Genomic DNA, 13860 nt, shown 5'->3' on the forward strand with positions numbered 1-13860 from the left:
AATAAATTTTGTCTACTAACTGTCACCAAAATAAGATTAGAAGTATGTTAAATTATCATATTTAGTGTTTACTCTGTTTAAATATACATGTATACGTATGGCTGGGGTTAAAAACTAAAACCTTTATTTAACAATTGGGAATTTTATAATATTTATATTATAATCTTTAAAACCTGGTCTAATATGTCTTACTTTTGCTCATTTAACTTTCATACATATTTTTGGAGTGCAGTATATACAAAAGTGGACGCCTATATTCTTGGAGCTAGATCTGTGTGGTGAGGGAAATGGTAAGTGACCAGCAGTGAGACTAATGATAAACAGAAATTAGATTGTGTAAGGCTGTATAAGACATATGAAGGAATTAAGATTAACCTGAGATTAATGGAAGTATTGAAGTTTAGGCAGAAGAGTGATATGATTCTATTTGCTTTCCAGAAAGATCATAATGGTTGGAGTGTGAAGAGTGGATTTAGAGGAGGAAAAGACACCACTGGATCTATACTGCAATAACAGTAAGCAGGTAACAATAGCTTGAATTAGGGAAGTAGTAGTAGAAATGGAGTGAAATGGATGCTTCTGAGATGTACTAAGGAGGAAGGTTTAACAGAGCCTGGTGATTGAGTGGATATTGAGGAAGACAGAGATTCAAAGTAAACATTTAGATTTCTGCATTTGGTCACTTGGTGTGTGATGGCATCAGCTCAGTTTGGACATACTGTGTTTGAGGTGGGTGCCCATAAAACATCCAAGAGATATCATATAGGGAATTGAATATACAGTTTTCAAGTTTAGGAGTGAACTCATGGCTAGAAGTCATCAATGTAGAAGTCTACAATGTAGAAGTCATCGATGTAGAGTAAAACCATGGGCATAGATGAGATCATCCAAGCAGAATTTGTAGAATAGACTAGAGTGATAAGAGCCTTAGAATTCCTTGGAATGTTGCCATATTTAAGTAGTTTCACAGCGGTACTGGGAATATGAGTCTGATTACAACTGAGTAATCTGGAGATAAGAAAGTAGAGATGGCAAGCATAAAATATTGTCAAAATTTTGTCTTTAATGAAAGGAAGGAGAATTTGGGTAGAAGCTAGAGGGAGAGAGAATATGTATGAGGGAGACCCTTTAAACAAATGAACATGCTAATGGCAAGGAACCAGTACTATGAGGGGCTAAAGTAACAACAGAAAGAGAATAATTGATGAAGTAAGATCCTCAAATACACAACTGAGATTCAAAATACAGACCAAACAATGGCCTTCTCTTGTGAAAAGAGTGAAGAAGGAAGGGATTGGTATGGTCCAAAAGTTACAGGTTTGATTATAATAATCAATATGCACTATCTCATTTAACTTTTAATTCCTATAATGAACTATACAATATAAATATTTTAAAAGGCAGAGAGTAATAGAATTTGTTCAAGTGTCCTTCTTATTAATACTATTTTCTGACTACCAAGTTTAAACCACCTAGATTTGTGGGATCTAGCCAGACAGTCCTTTAGTAAGGTGCCTGGTACAATGTCTGAAAAATAGTAAATATTCAATAAATGCTAATTTAATTCTCTCACCTTAGCAGACTCTGGACTCAAATAGCTGCTTTACCGATGACGGCTTCTAATTCTTCCTTCTGACTTTGCAGATCTGTACCTTCTGGTCTAATAATCCATTCTAACTACCAGATCTTTCCTGGCTTTATAAATACCTTCTATGTGGTCCATCCCTACCTCTACCCTTTCCCAGGACAAATCAATTAATTTATGATAAAATAATTCATTTTAGTGAAATATATTAAAAACTAAACTAGTATCCAACATAAAGATATGAAAGTGTCTACGGCCATGCCACCCTGAACAAGCCTGATCCCATCTGATCTCGGAAGCTAAGCAGGAACAGGCCTGGTTAGTACTTGGATGGGAGACCACCTAGGAAGACCAGGTGCTGTAGGCATAAAAAAATAAAAAATAAAATAAGGGATTGTAAGCTGACAAGGTCCTTGCAATCTGTAAGGTCAACCAAGAGTTGCCTTGCCTAAAAAAATAATAATAAAAAAAAAGATATGAAGGTGTTCTGTGTATCTGTACACACACACACACACACACACACACACACGAATATAGTTGCCACTAGAAATTGATGCTGGATATGTGGCAAAATAATGCAACCTATAAAATTGAAAAAAACTAAAATGGGTATCAATTTTCATAGTGACAGATGCTAACCAAAGGCATATTTTGAAACAATGTCAAAATGTATCAAAGAGCCTTAAAAAATATTGAAAGTGTCCTTCATTTACTGATGATGAAAATGTATAATTTTATTTAATGAGTTCACAAGTACAAAAACTTGTTTAAGGTTGAAAGACTATGAAGAAACCTGTAGAGAAGTAGAGAAATTAAATATAATAAAAGATATCTATTACCTCCTTCAAGGAAAATATTTCATTTGGAAGGTAAATACAAACATACAATGGCTTCTAAAAAATGCTTGATTACAGGAGGAGGGGGAAAAATGATGTAGACGATAGAGGCTTTGTTGATCCCTTTTGCAAAAAAAAAAAAACAAAGTTGTGAAAGAAACACAGAGCAAATAGTAAGCAAAGTCACCTGGGATCTAGATGAATGGAAGCACTACAACTAAGGAGAGAAATAAGAAATCAACCTACAACAGTAGAAGGTAGGAGGGGACGAAGACATGAGGCTTCCTGGTCCAGAACGGCCAAGTGGGGCAGAGGCTGCAGCGGCGGCAGCCGGCAGCGGCAGACACCACTTTCGAGGTGACAGACCTACTTGCTCGGAGCACCAGTGCCCCATCGGCTGCCTGGAGAGAAAGACAGGGATTCACAGGGGTACAATGAGTTGTGGGAGCAAGCAAGGGCTCTCTCCCGGGCAGAAGTGCTGGCGGTATCCACTGTTCCTCTATTGAGCCCTCCCCTTCCCAGTGTGCGGATTCAGCACCACCATAGCTGAGACATTGAACTGACTAACAGAAGTCATTCGCCCAGAAGATTCCCTGAAACTCCACCTCCCCCAACTCACGGCCCCACCCAAGCCACATTCAGTTGTGTCCTCTGCGAGTCCAATGCTCCTTGCTAAGCCAACTCCAAGAATCACACTGGAGGCAGCTAACCATGGTTTCTGGCGTAGCCTCTTGAGGCAAATGAGGCGCAGCATCTGTGGATTGCCTGCTGAGTCTTAACAGGTAGCCAGAGGGGCACAGGCTGGGGCTAAACTTGGCCTACAGCTGAGCCCCTCTCAGGACAGTGCCACTGGACACCTACTACACAAAGTCATGCTAATAAGACCGGGAGCCTTAGGAACTTTGCTTAGTATATAGAAACAGACGCAACACAGAAAGGCAGCCAAAATGGGAAGACAAAGCAGCAGAAACCATATGAGAGAACAGAACAGAGATCCAGGAATAATGGAGTCAAGCAATCTCACAGAGGCAGAGTTCAAAACACTGGTTATAAAGATGCTCAATGAATTTAGGGGAAGAGTAGATGAACTCAGTGAGAACTTTAACAAGAGATAAAAAGCATAAAAATGAAAATGGAAATTATAAAAGGGAACCAGTCAGAAATGAACACATTATCTGAGATGAAGAGTATATTAGAGGGAATCAACAGAGTGGAGGAAGAAGAGGATCGAACCACCGATATAGAGGATGGGGAAGCCAAGGACATGCAATCAGAACGGCAAGAAAAAAGAAGCCAAGACTATAATAATAACTTAAGGAGCCTATGGGACACAATCTAATGGTAAAAATATCCGTGTCACAGGGGTACCTGAAGGAAAGCAAGAAGTTGAAGAGCTATTTGAAGAAATAATGATGGAAACCTTCCCTAACCTGGTCAAGGAAATAGACATACCACCTCAGGAAGCTCGGAGAGTCCCAGAAAAGATGAACTCATAGAGGCCCACACCAAGACACATCATCACCAAAATGCCAAAGGTTAAATACAGAGAGAGAACCTTAAAAGCAGCAAGAAAAAAGCAGTCTGTTACCTACAAGGGAGCCCATAAGACTGGCAGCTGATTTCTCAAAAGAAACTTTGCAGGACAGAAGGGCATGGCACAACATAGTCAACGTGATGAAAACCCAGGATCTACAACCAAGAATACTTTATCCAGCAAAGCTATCATTTAGAGTTAAAGGACAGATAAAGAGCTTCCCAGACAAAAATAAGCTAAGGGAAATTATCAACACCAAGCCAGTATTACAGGAAAGTTGGAGGGACTTCTTTAAGAAGAAAGAAAACATGTATCAAAAACATGAATAAAGAATGGTAATAACTACATTCCTATCAACAAGTACCTCAAATGGAAAAGAATTAAGTGCTCTGACCAAAAGACAGAGTGGCTGAATGGATAAGAAAACAAGACCTTTACATATGCTGCCTACGAGAGACTCACTTCAGATTGAAAGACACACACAGACTAAAAGGAAAGGGATGGAAAAAGATATTGCCTTGATGGACCTAGAGGGTATTGCGCAGAATGAAGTCAGATAGAGAAAGACAAATACCACATGATTTCACGTACATGTGGAATCTAAAGAGCAAAATAAACAACAATGACAACAAAATGGAAATAAACTCATAGATACAGAGAATATTTTGAGGGCTACTAGGTAGGAGGGGGTTGGGGAAATAGTGAAAAAGGGCAAAGGGATTAAGAAGTACAAATGGATAGTAACAAAATAGACATGGAGATATCAAGTGTAGCATAAGGAAAATAGTTAATGATGTTGTAATAAATATGTAAGGGGGAAGAGAGGTACTACATTTAGTGCGGTGATCATTTCGCGAGTTATGTGGATCTCTAATCACTATGCTATACAACTGAAACTAATATATCATTTTATGCCAACTATAATCGAAAAAACTTCATTGAACTGTACAATGTAAATATGAGCAATTAACTGTCTTATATTTCAATAAAGCCAGGGAAAAAAGTTGATTACATAATAAGAATCAATTTTAGAGATAGTTCAATAATAGAACAATGTAAAATACATCATCCTATGTACCTTAACTATAATCACATCTTAAATAAAGATATAAAAATACTACACTGCAAATCCAGTATTTTATTTAATAAGTATATTAACACTTCTCATAATATATCAGAAAAGATTAAAATATAGAAATATTTTCAGCTATACAAATTCAAAGCTTCCATGACTAAAAAATGCTGAGGATTCCATTGTTATTTACATACTTTTCTACATAGAAATGTTTATATCTAATACAATTTTACCTAAATTAACCCTGGGCAAAGCAAATGTTGTAATTAGACAACGGAGACTTATTAACATTTGTAGTTGCCATGTGTCAAATGTTGTGAGCACTTTACAGATATTAACTCATTTAACCTTAAAATTATGTAATAGAATATGGTAAAAATAATTTTAAAAATTAAAATTGCTGTTTTCCTCTCCCTCTTTCCATCCAACCCTATCATATGTAGTCAGTAAAAGCAGGAGTCCTCAATCCCCAGAACGCGGCCCAGTACCGGCCCATGGCCTGTTAGAAACCAGGCCACACAGTAGGAGGTGAGCAGTGGGCAGGCAAGCGAAGTTTCATGTGTATTTGCAGCCACTCCCCAGTGCTAGCATCACTGCTTCAGCTCCACCTCAGATCATCAGGCATTAGATTCTCACAGGAGCACCAGTCCCTGGTGCCAAAAAATGTTGGGGACCGCTGACTAAAAGAAGAGCAAAAGAACAGTGAAAAGATATTTTTAAAATATTAATTTATTTAATTGAAGAAATTATTTAAATCCCCCCTGCCTCCCATCCCGTCTACCTCCCCGCTCTCCTCTCCCCTCTGGTAACCACTAGTCCATTGTCCATGTCCATGAGTCTTTGTTTGTCCTATTCATTTTTTGCTTTTAGGTTTATATCCCACATATAAGTGATATCATGATTTTCAACTTTTTCTGTCTGGCTTATTTCACTTAGTATTATTTCAAGGTCCATCCATGCTGTTGCAAAAAAGGTTGGAGACCGCTGAGTAAGAGAAGAGCAGCAAATTTAGGTATGCTCATGAGTTCTACTATGTCAATGCTAATTAATAACATGTTCTTACAATTATGCCCTCTCATCCAAGTACCTCAAAAAGTATTTAGAGTATTAATTTGTTATTACTTATATCTTTGAGAGACAGGCTGGGAGAAAGTTATCACTATCTTACAAAGAAACTAGGTCATAGAGAAGTTAAGTGACTTCACTAGGGCCATACAATGAACAAAAAGGGACTCGAACACTGTTCTCATTTCTAGTTCAGTTTATTATCCATTTTATGGTTAATATATCTAAATGTGTCTCTATTCTAGGAATATTGTGAATAATGTATTTATATAATCTAAGAACTAAAGGTGATGGTTCAAAAATACTGCTCTATAGGAATACAGAATAAAAATGAATAATCTTTGACACTATTATTTATAGGGTTTTTGCTTTGTGGTTTTCTGAAGTATCTGTTCAAAATGAACCATTCTATTTCTCATTGCTTTAAGCCAGGTTGGCATAGCTGTGAACAACCAAGATGCAGCTGAGACAGGCTGACAAATGACTTCGAAGGTGTCTTTCATTGTGTTCCCATTGCTCATTCTTTAAGTCATCCTCCTCCTAGTTCTCCATTCAGCAGATTTGCACAACCTAACATCCTCAATCCTTCATCTGTGACCAGTTTAGTTAAGCTATTATCGATTATTAAATTTAAAAAACCCTTTCTGTTAAAACAGTATTTCATTTTACGAGTTTATGGTGCTATTCTAGTTTCCATTGTCATATTCAATTCCCTGCAAGCCTAACTTTATGATCTTTAGACCATTAAGCATTTGAGTGTTAGCCTATGGGGGGTATAAATCACATGGGGATTTTTTTTTTTAAGCCTACAGCACCTGGTTGTCCTAGGCGGTCTCCCATCCAAGTACTAACCAGGCTCAACTCTGCTTAGCTTCCGAGATCAGATGAGATTGGTTGTGTTCAGGGTGACATGGCCGTAGACGGGGATTTTTTAAATGTATACTACAGCAACTTTCCTAAGAAAAGGTAGGGAGAAAGAAGAAGTGGTTTTGAAACTGTGCTTAATGAAGTGAGACTGCAGGCTGCCGGGATGTGGTAATACAAACCTGGGTGTTTCTAAATTCAGCTTGGATCCTCTCTAGTTGTAGATCCACATAGCAACTGCCATAAGCACCACTGGTACTTCATTCAAACTGACCAGGTCCAAAATGGCACTTATTTTCTGCACCTTCCCCCATTCCATCCTAACTCTTTACCTCATTTGGTAAAATCTACCTCAATCCTCCTCAGAAGGCAAAACATGGTATCATGGCCACTCCCCTTACCCAGGATCTGACCTCACCAATCAATTATCAAATCAGTTGATCTTGTCTCCTGAATATTTTAGGAATCTACCTTTGGATGCCCACCACCACTCACATAATGGTCCTCTTATCCTAGTCTCTTCTTGATTTCTCTAATGGCTGGTTTACGAGCAATCTGCTTGCCATGGTGCTCCTCCCAACTAATCTGTCCTCCACCCACAGCTTATATTGTACAACTATCCTGGGTCATTATTCATTGCCCCACCACGCTAGGATAGTCCTCATCATCTGACTGTTGCTTCTCCAGCTTCATCTTTTTCAGTAACAGGCTTGAACTTCTAAGTCCTGTAATTACCACTCAGACTTCTCAACACATTATTTGTCCTCGTGCTGCATGACCTTTCTGTTAGGATCTGGATTTGCCATTCCATCCCCTATTTTTGTCCTAGAAAACCCCTGTTTATCTTTAAAATCTAACACAGAGTTAGTAAAGTCATCCATTCTTTCCTCTGTATACCTTTACATACCATACTTCCAATCATAATTATATACTTTCATGTCTGTCTACCCACAAGAATGGGCATTCCTTAAATGGGTCGTGCCAAGCACGGACTTAGTACTCAATTTGGAGGCAGGAGGGTGTAGATAAGAGAATAAATGTCAAAGAGATAAGGCTCTGGAGCCTTATCAAATATGTGGCTAACAATCTATTTCGAATCTGTGGAAAAATTTAAATAAAGCAACCGATTCTGTGCAACTACTTCTAACTTAAGCTACCAAATCACAGGGTGGGGCCGCAGAATGATCTCAACACCACATCAGACCTGCAGTGTCGTAGGGCGCTGGAGCCCGCTCAGAAAAGGCTCCAGACAATCCGCGGAAGTGAGTTCTCCACAGATTCGCAGTTAGATATGAGGCCCGGGGCAGGCGACTGACCCATCTCCTAGGATTCGGCCTACGACCAGCCATTTCGCCGGCTCCACTCCAGGAAACCCCCGCCAGAGGCCGGACAGGCCTCCAAACTAGGACACCCCGGGAGAAGGGGCTGCCCCCCAAAAGCAAGATGGCGGCCTTTGATCTCCCTTCCTTCTCCCAAGAACGCCCTTCTTGCTCCCAGAAGAGAGACAAGGACATAGCGACGCCGAGATCCGGGAATCTCCACGAGGCCGCGTCCACTCCCGGGCCCCCGGGAGGTGACTTCACCTTGTCGGGCGCAGGGAACGCGGCGGGGCGGGGGGATGGAGGGGGGAGGAGGAAGGAACACCCGAAAGGCAGCTCAGCCTGCGTTCAGCACGCAGAGGGTAGACTCCGGATAACCTGCACCTTCCCAACCATTGTTCTCCAGCCCGGCCCCAGACACCCTCCTCTCTGCCTAGGACAGGAAATCCCTCCCCCTCCAGCCCCGCCCTGCTCTCCAGCGCCCCGGAAGTGATCTGCTGCAGCTGCTGCAGAGCGGCCAGGAGGAGGGTGGAACTCTTGAGAGCCGGGCGCCCGGAGTTCTCCTCCTCCTGCCGCCCAGGCTCCACCGCCGCCTGTCGGACTCCTCCTCCTGCCGCTCCCGGCGTGGAGTGTCCCGGACAAGGGCCGAGAACTCTGGCCGGAGCCAGCTCAGTCGCAGCTTCCGGAGCCCGCAGGGCAGTAGACTGGTTTGCAGTGCAGGTGAGCGATGCTCGCCCGGGCCACTGCAGGAGGGGTGCGGGCCGCCGAAGGGGCGGTGGCAGGGGGTGGGGGTCCTGACGGGGGTGGGTGGAGGCCCAGAATCAGGGCCGGCCGCCGAGATTGCACGTCCCGCGTCCTGCCCGGGAACGAGCTGCCGGACGAGTCTGGGCTGGAATCTGGAGCGCGGTGTTCGCCGCTCTGCGGGCAAGTGCACCCCGGAGGACGGGAGGCTGCGGCGAGTTCCCCACGCCCGGCACCCGCTCCAAGCTGGCCTCGTCGTAAGGTCACCTCGCATCTCTGACTCCACGCGCGTAGGTCCCCGCTTGGGCGGTGCCCGCGACCTGGGCGACCCGCCGTCGCCACCTATGTCCCCGCGCCTCACTCCGCCCCTCTCCTCTCCTCTTTCTTTCCATTCCTTGCATGTACTAGAGCAGTTACATTTTAAGCATCCCCGCCAGGGTTTTGTGCCAGTTAAAAGAATGGCTTTTTCAGACTGAAGTCTACATTTTCCTCACTGACCCGAATAACTGGTCCTAGGCTCTTGGACAGGTTGGCCCATATTTGGGTAATTCGACCTTTAAATAGAGGAAGAGAATATAGATATTTTCAGTGAGTGTTTCCTCTGTCGTTCGTTCCTGAAAATTTTCCAGAAGTGGAAGGTGTGATTTGTATGAGTTAGCCTGGGTATATGTATGTAAGTGGGCTGGGGTGACCACGCAGAGAGGTGGCAGTGTTGTTTCAAGGTTTAGGGAGGATTAAGGAGTTAACTGGCCTTTGCTCGGAAACCAGAATGTCCAGTCTTTTGAGAGCGCATCCAAGTGTCATTGAGGTTGTGTGAGAGAGAACTCCAGTGCCACGCCCTACGTGTCAAGCTGAAAAGCACCTAATTTACAAATTGTGTTTGGTGGCTGTGGTAGGGGGAAGCCTTTATAAAACATGTGTCAGAGATTAATTCTAGTCTTGAAAGTAAATTACAACTTTAGTCATGTTCCAAAAGTTGGGTAACAATTTTCATTAGTTAACTCAGAGTGGAGAACATTCCTTTTAGCTTATACATTTGTATTATACTAATACAATTAGTATAAATGTATTATACTAATACATTTAAATATATCTTATTTATGTTTTTGTCTATTAATACAGTATTACAATAAAATGATTGTGACTGTAAATACGTTCTTTTTTAGAATGAATTCCTTCAGAGCAGAAGCTATGTCTTACTCATCCCTGTGTTTCCATTCAATGTGGCCTAGAATATAGAAGTTGTTTATTCATTTCTTCACTAAATAAATGAATGCATGGGTGATCTCACAGTTGCCGCCCAGGAATCATTTATTATGTTGGTCTAGGGGTTTTTTTTGTTGGTGTTTTTGTTTCTTGACACATACAGACTTTGCTGTCCTTCCAAAACTGTATCTTCCTCTGACAGGGTAAACTTATATTTGGGGTATTGTGATTGAGCACTGTAATAAGTTGTATTCCCAGTACTACTTGAGCATGTTTGTCCAAGGTTATCAAGAAATTTCCTGGTGATAGTAGGTTTAAGTTAGAGTTGAGAATCATACCTTATCTTAATCAAAAAGAGGAAATTGGGAGTTACTACTGTTTGGAAAACCTGGGACATCACAGAATTGATTATAGTGGCTCATTTTTTCTCATGGATACATGAAAGCCTCTGACATCTTGATATGGCCTTGGCATGGTTTACCTACCAATAGCCACTTTCACATTTCTTTTCAGAGATTAAGATACTGGTCTCTAATATGTCTGCTGAGTGTACAGTCAGCTGTATCATGTATTTTGAAGCAGTTCTTCATACAACACTTTCTTCTCAGGGCTTTCAGGGAAAAAAGGGCTAATTATAGGAAAGAATCTTGTCTACCATTTGTGTGGGGGGATAATTTTTTTCTGTAGATCATTGGATTACTTTCACTTTAAGGAGGTCCAGATGAAAAAGTGCTGATATCTTCTTTCCAAATATCTGGTGTTGGTCCTGCGCTGGTTTTCCAAGCTCAGCTTCTATAGAATGTAAATAAATCTACCAGTATCACTTCTTGTATGTGTTTGTGTGTGTGTGTGTGTGTGTGTGTGTGTGTGTGTACATACATACATGTATATGTGTATATGTATGTATACATCAGTGTAGTATGTTCTTGAACCCTGAGTAGTGAGGACAATCACCTAAAAATACTAGAGTAAGAGGCTGTTAATGAGGGAGAAGATTATGACTTTGAAGAAGGAGAGAGACAGTGTATAGTTTCCATTGTTTTATAAAATGTTTTAATTCTTGGACATAAAGGAGAAGGAAACCTGAAATTTGTCTTATTGACTTTACCACTGTACAGAGGTCAGATTTTCCTTTTTTAATTCATCAACCCTCCTGATAATAAGTCTTCATACATTGATTGCCTACCAAGCACTGTGATAAGAGTGTTACTTATATTATTTCTAATCTCCACAATACTTCTGCAAGATAGGTGGTTTGCCTACACTTTACTAAGGCTAAGTGAAGTTATATGCCAGGAGTTAGGCAGCTCGTGTGTAGTAGAGGCTGGATTTGAAAGTAAAATTAATGATTTCTGAGAGCATTGGATATTCCAGTTAATCCTAAAAGGCTGAAGAAAACGAAATTCTGATTGAGCTGAGCTTCAGGAAAGCAGAGATTCTGTGGGGCCTGGGATTACTAGTGACCCTGGCCAGGTGGTCTCAGGCAGTAGCCACTCTTCTGTTTATCTCCAGTGTGTCTACAAATGCAGTGTTATCACCTTCTATCTGTTCTGTGATGAAAAAAAAAATGGTTTTACATATTTTTTATAAGTGTCCTGGAAAAACAGAATATTAGGAACTCAACTCTGGTGTTTGATGACTGCTTTTTACCTCTGAAGTATTTGAGATTTGAAAAGATTATTGGAAACTTATTTGTAGTGACCTTTTCTGAAAGCACGTTGTTTTTTGTTCGTTTGTTTTTCTTGCACTAAAGGAGATGGGGGAGAGGTTATGGGGGAATGGAAGAATGGTAAAAGTGGCAAAGGTGTACTGGGTCTGTTTTCACCATTTCAGACTATATGTTATTTTCTCTTTGGGTTTACGATGGAGACTTAAAGAAGACAGAACTCCTGTAAGCGTCTAACTGTATTCAGTGCTAGAATTCTCTTTACTCTTTTAGAGCCTGTGCAGTTTTCATTTTTTTTTTTAAGTGCATTTTTAAATGTGTTTAATTTAAAGGTTGTGTTCATCTCTTGGTTTAAGAAAAGTATATAGCTCTATGTAAAAAACAAGTCATTATCTAGCTCTCATTAATAACAGTTACTCTTTTTTTTTTCTTTAGCTCGAAGACACCTTTCTTACTATCTTACTGCATTCATAAGGATTTGGTTATAATATAGAAAAAATGAAATTAAAGCTCTGAATTTTTAAAAGACTTGAAAGTAAAGTTTAGAAGAGATTTTGCATCTTTGATTTAATTATACCTGAAGGTGAAGATTTAATTCTTCATCGTCAAGGGAGTAGTCTGTACAGGGTAGTCTGTACAAGCTGAAAAAGCAAACTTTCATAAAACATTATGATACTGTTCTTAAGGGCTTTCACAATTAGAGTTCTGTATGAGATACATTAGACATAATGCTTGACAGAGTAGTCTCTTTGAAGTGTGGGATCCAATTTCATTGCTGAATTCACTTATTCAAACTGAATATCAGGGTTTGACAGTGTCACTTTGAAGAATAAAACAGCAAGATTGTGAAGTGACTTCTACTTCCAGATGCATTGTGAAGGTGGGACAGAGATACTGGTTTTCACAAAGATCATGATTGTGGTCATCTGGGCCACAGGCACTCTCCTGCTTTATTAAGCATTTGAGTAGCTAGCATAGTAATCTATTGAAATTGGAGATTGCCACACTACTGAGTGATTGCAAATTCTTTAGTTCAGTTGCATTGTCTAGATCAACTCAGGATTACTGCAGCAACCTTTTATAGCCCCCTCTGCCAATTTTTTCTTCATACTTGGTTATCATATTACTCCCCTGCTTAAAACCCTTTTGTAGCTCCTTCTTGTCCATTAATGAAATACCACATTTCTTTTATCCTTAATCTGCAAAAGCTTCAAAATCTACTCCTTCCTTAACTTCAGAGCCTCATCTCTTTTCTTTCAGGATATATAGTTCCAGCAATACCAAACTTCTGGAATGCTAGCATTTTCTCAGTCCCTCATTTCCTCTTCCTGTAATTCTAGCTACTCCTTCCTGCAGCATAGTGTACTCCTGATCCTTAAGAACTCAGCTTGTATCTTGTCTCAGACTCCATCCCTTGGGGAAAAAAAGCAAAAAACAACTTTCAGGATTGGGTTAGTTGCTCCTCTTATGTGCTACAATAAAATCTATCACAGTGTTTACTACGGACAGTGCCTTCATTAACCTACAACCCACAGTAACCTCATAACTGCATACACATGTACACTCTTAAAAGCCTTCACAGGCTTTTACCAGAAGTTCCCAAACTTTCTCAGTTCTCAGCAGCCTTATTATGTTAGTAATTTTTCACAGCATCCCTAGGTCAAAAGAAACACATACCTAGGTCAAAGGAAACACGAAACAGTTTATTTTCTCAAACAGTTAGGAACAAACAACTTAATAAGTATTTATGTCTTAACAATTCAGAAGCTATTTGAAAAAAATTATACACGTTAATTAAATAATGTTCATGCTTAACTGCATAGTACTCCATTGTTTGTACCATGGTTTATTCAACCAAAACTCCTATACTTAAACTTTTAAGTAATTTCCAATATTTTTGAATTACAAATGATGTTATAATGAAAAACTGCACATATGTACCTTTGTGTTGTTGGAAGTATGTCTTTAA

The 13860-nt window shown here is 40.2% G+C and overlaps 1 protein-coding gene, 1 long non-coding RNA gene and 2 pseudogenes across 2 annotated transcripts in view; 2 read left to right on the top strand and 2 right to left on the bottom strand.

The window, feature by feature from the left end:
• Positions 1-4028, bottom strand: part of LOC111730145 — a 19140-nt gene extending 15112 nt beyond the window's left edge. The window contains exon 1 of the long non-coding RNA XR_002776570.1: positions 3782-4028. This is a non-coding gene — a long non-coding RNA (uncharacterized LOC111730145). The remainder of the gene's footprint in view (positions 1-3781) is intronic.
• Positions 1834-1952, top strand: LOC111730146 (annotated as a pseudogene).
• A 2870-nt stretch (positions 4029-6898) lies between the features above and the next one.
• LOC111730158 lies at positions 6899-7017 on the bottom strand (annotated as a pseudogene).
• Positions 7018-8773: 1756 nt separating this feature from the next.
• The window catches only part of RALA (RAS like proto-oncogene A), a 67342-nt gene continuing 62255 nt past the window's right edge, over positions 8774-13860 (top strand). The window contains exon 1 of the mRNA XM_011376698.2: positions 8774-8998. The gene's annotated coding sequence lies outside the window, so the exon portion shown is untranslated. The remainder of the gene's footprint in view (positions 8999-13860) is intronic.

The sequence above is a fragment of the Pteropus vampyrus genome, unplaced genomic scaffold, assembly GCF_000151845.1.
Source record: "Pteropus vampyrus isolate Shadow unplaced genomic scaffold, Pvam_2.0 Scaffold302, whole genome shotgun sequence".
NCBI classification, from domain to species: domain Eukaryota; kingdom Metazoa; phylum Chordata; class Mammalia; order Chiroptera; family Pteropodidae; genus Pteropus; species Pteropus vampyrus.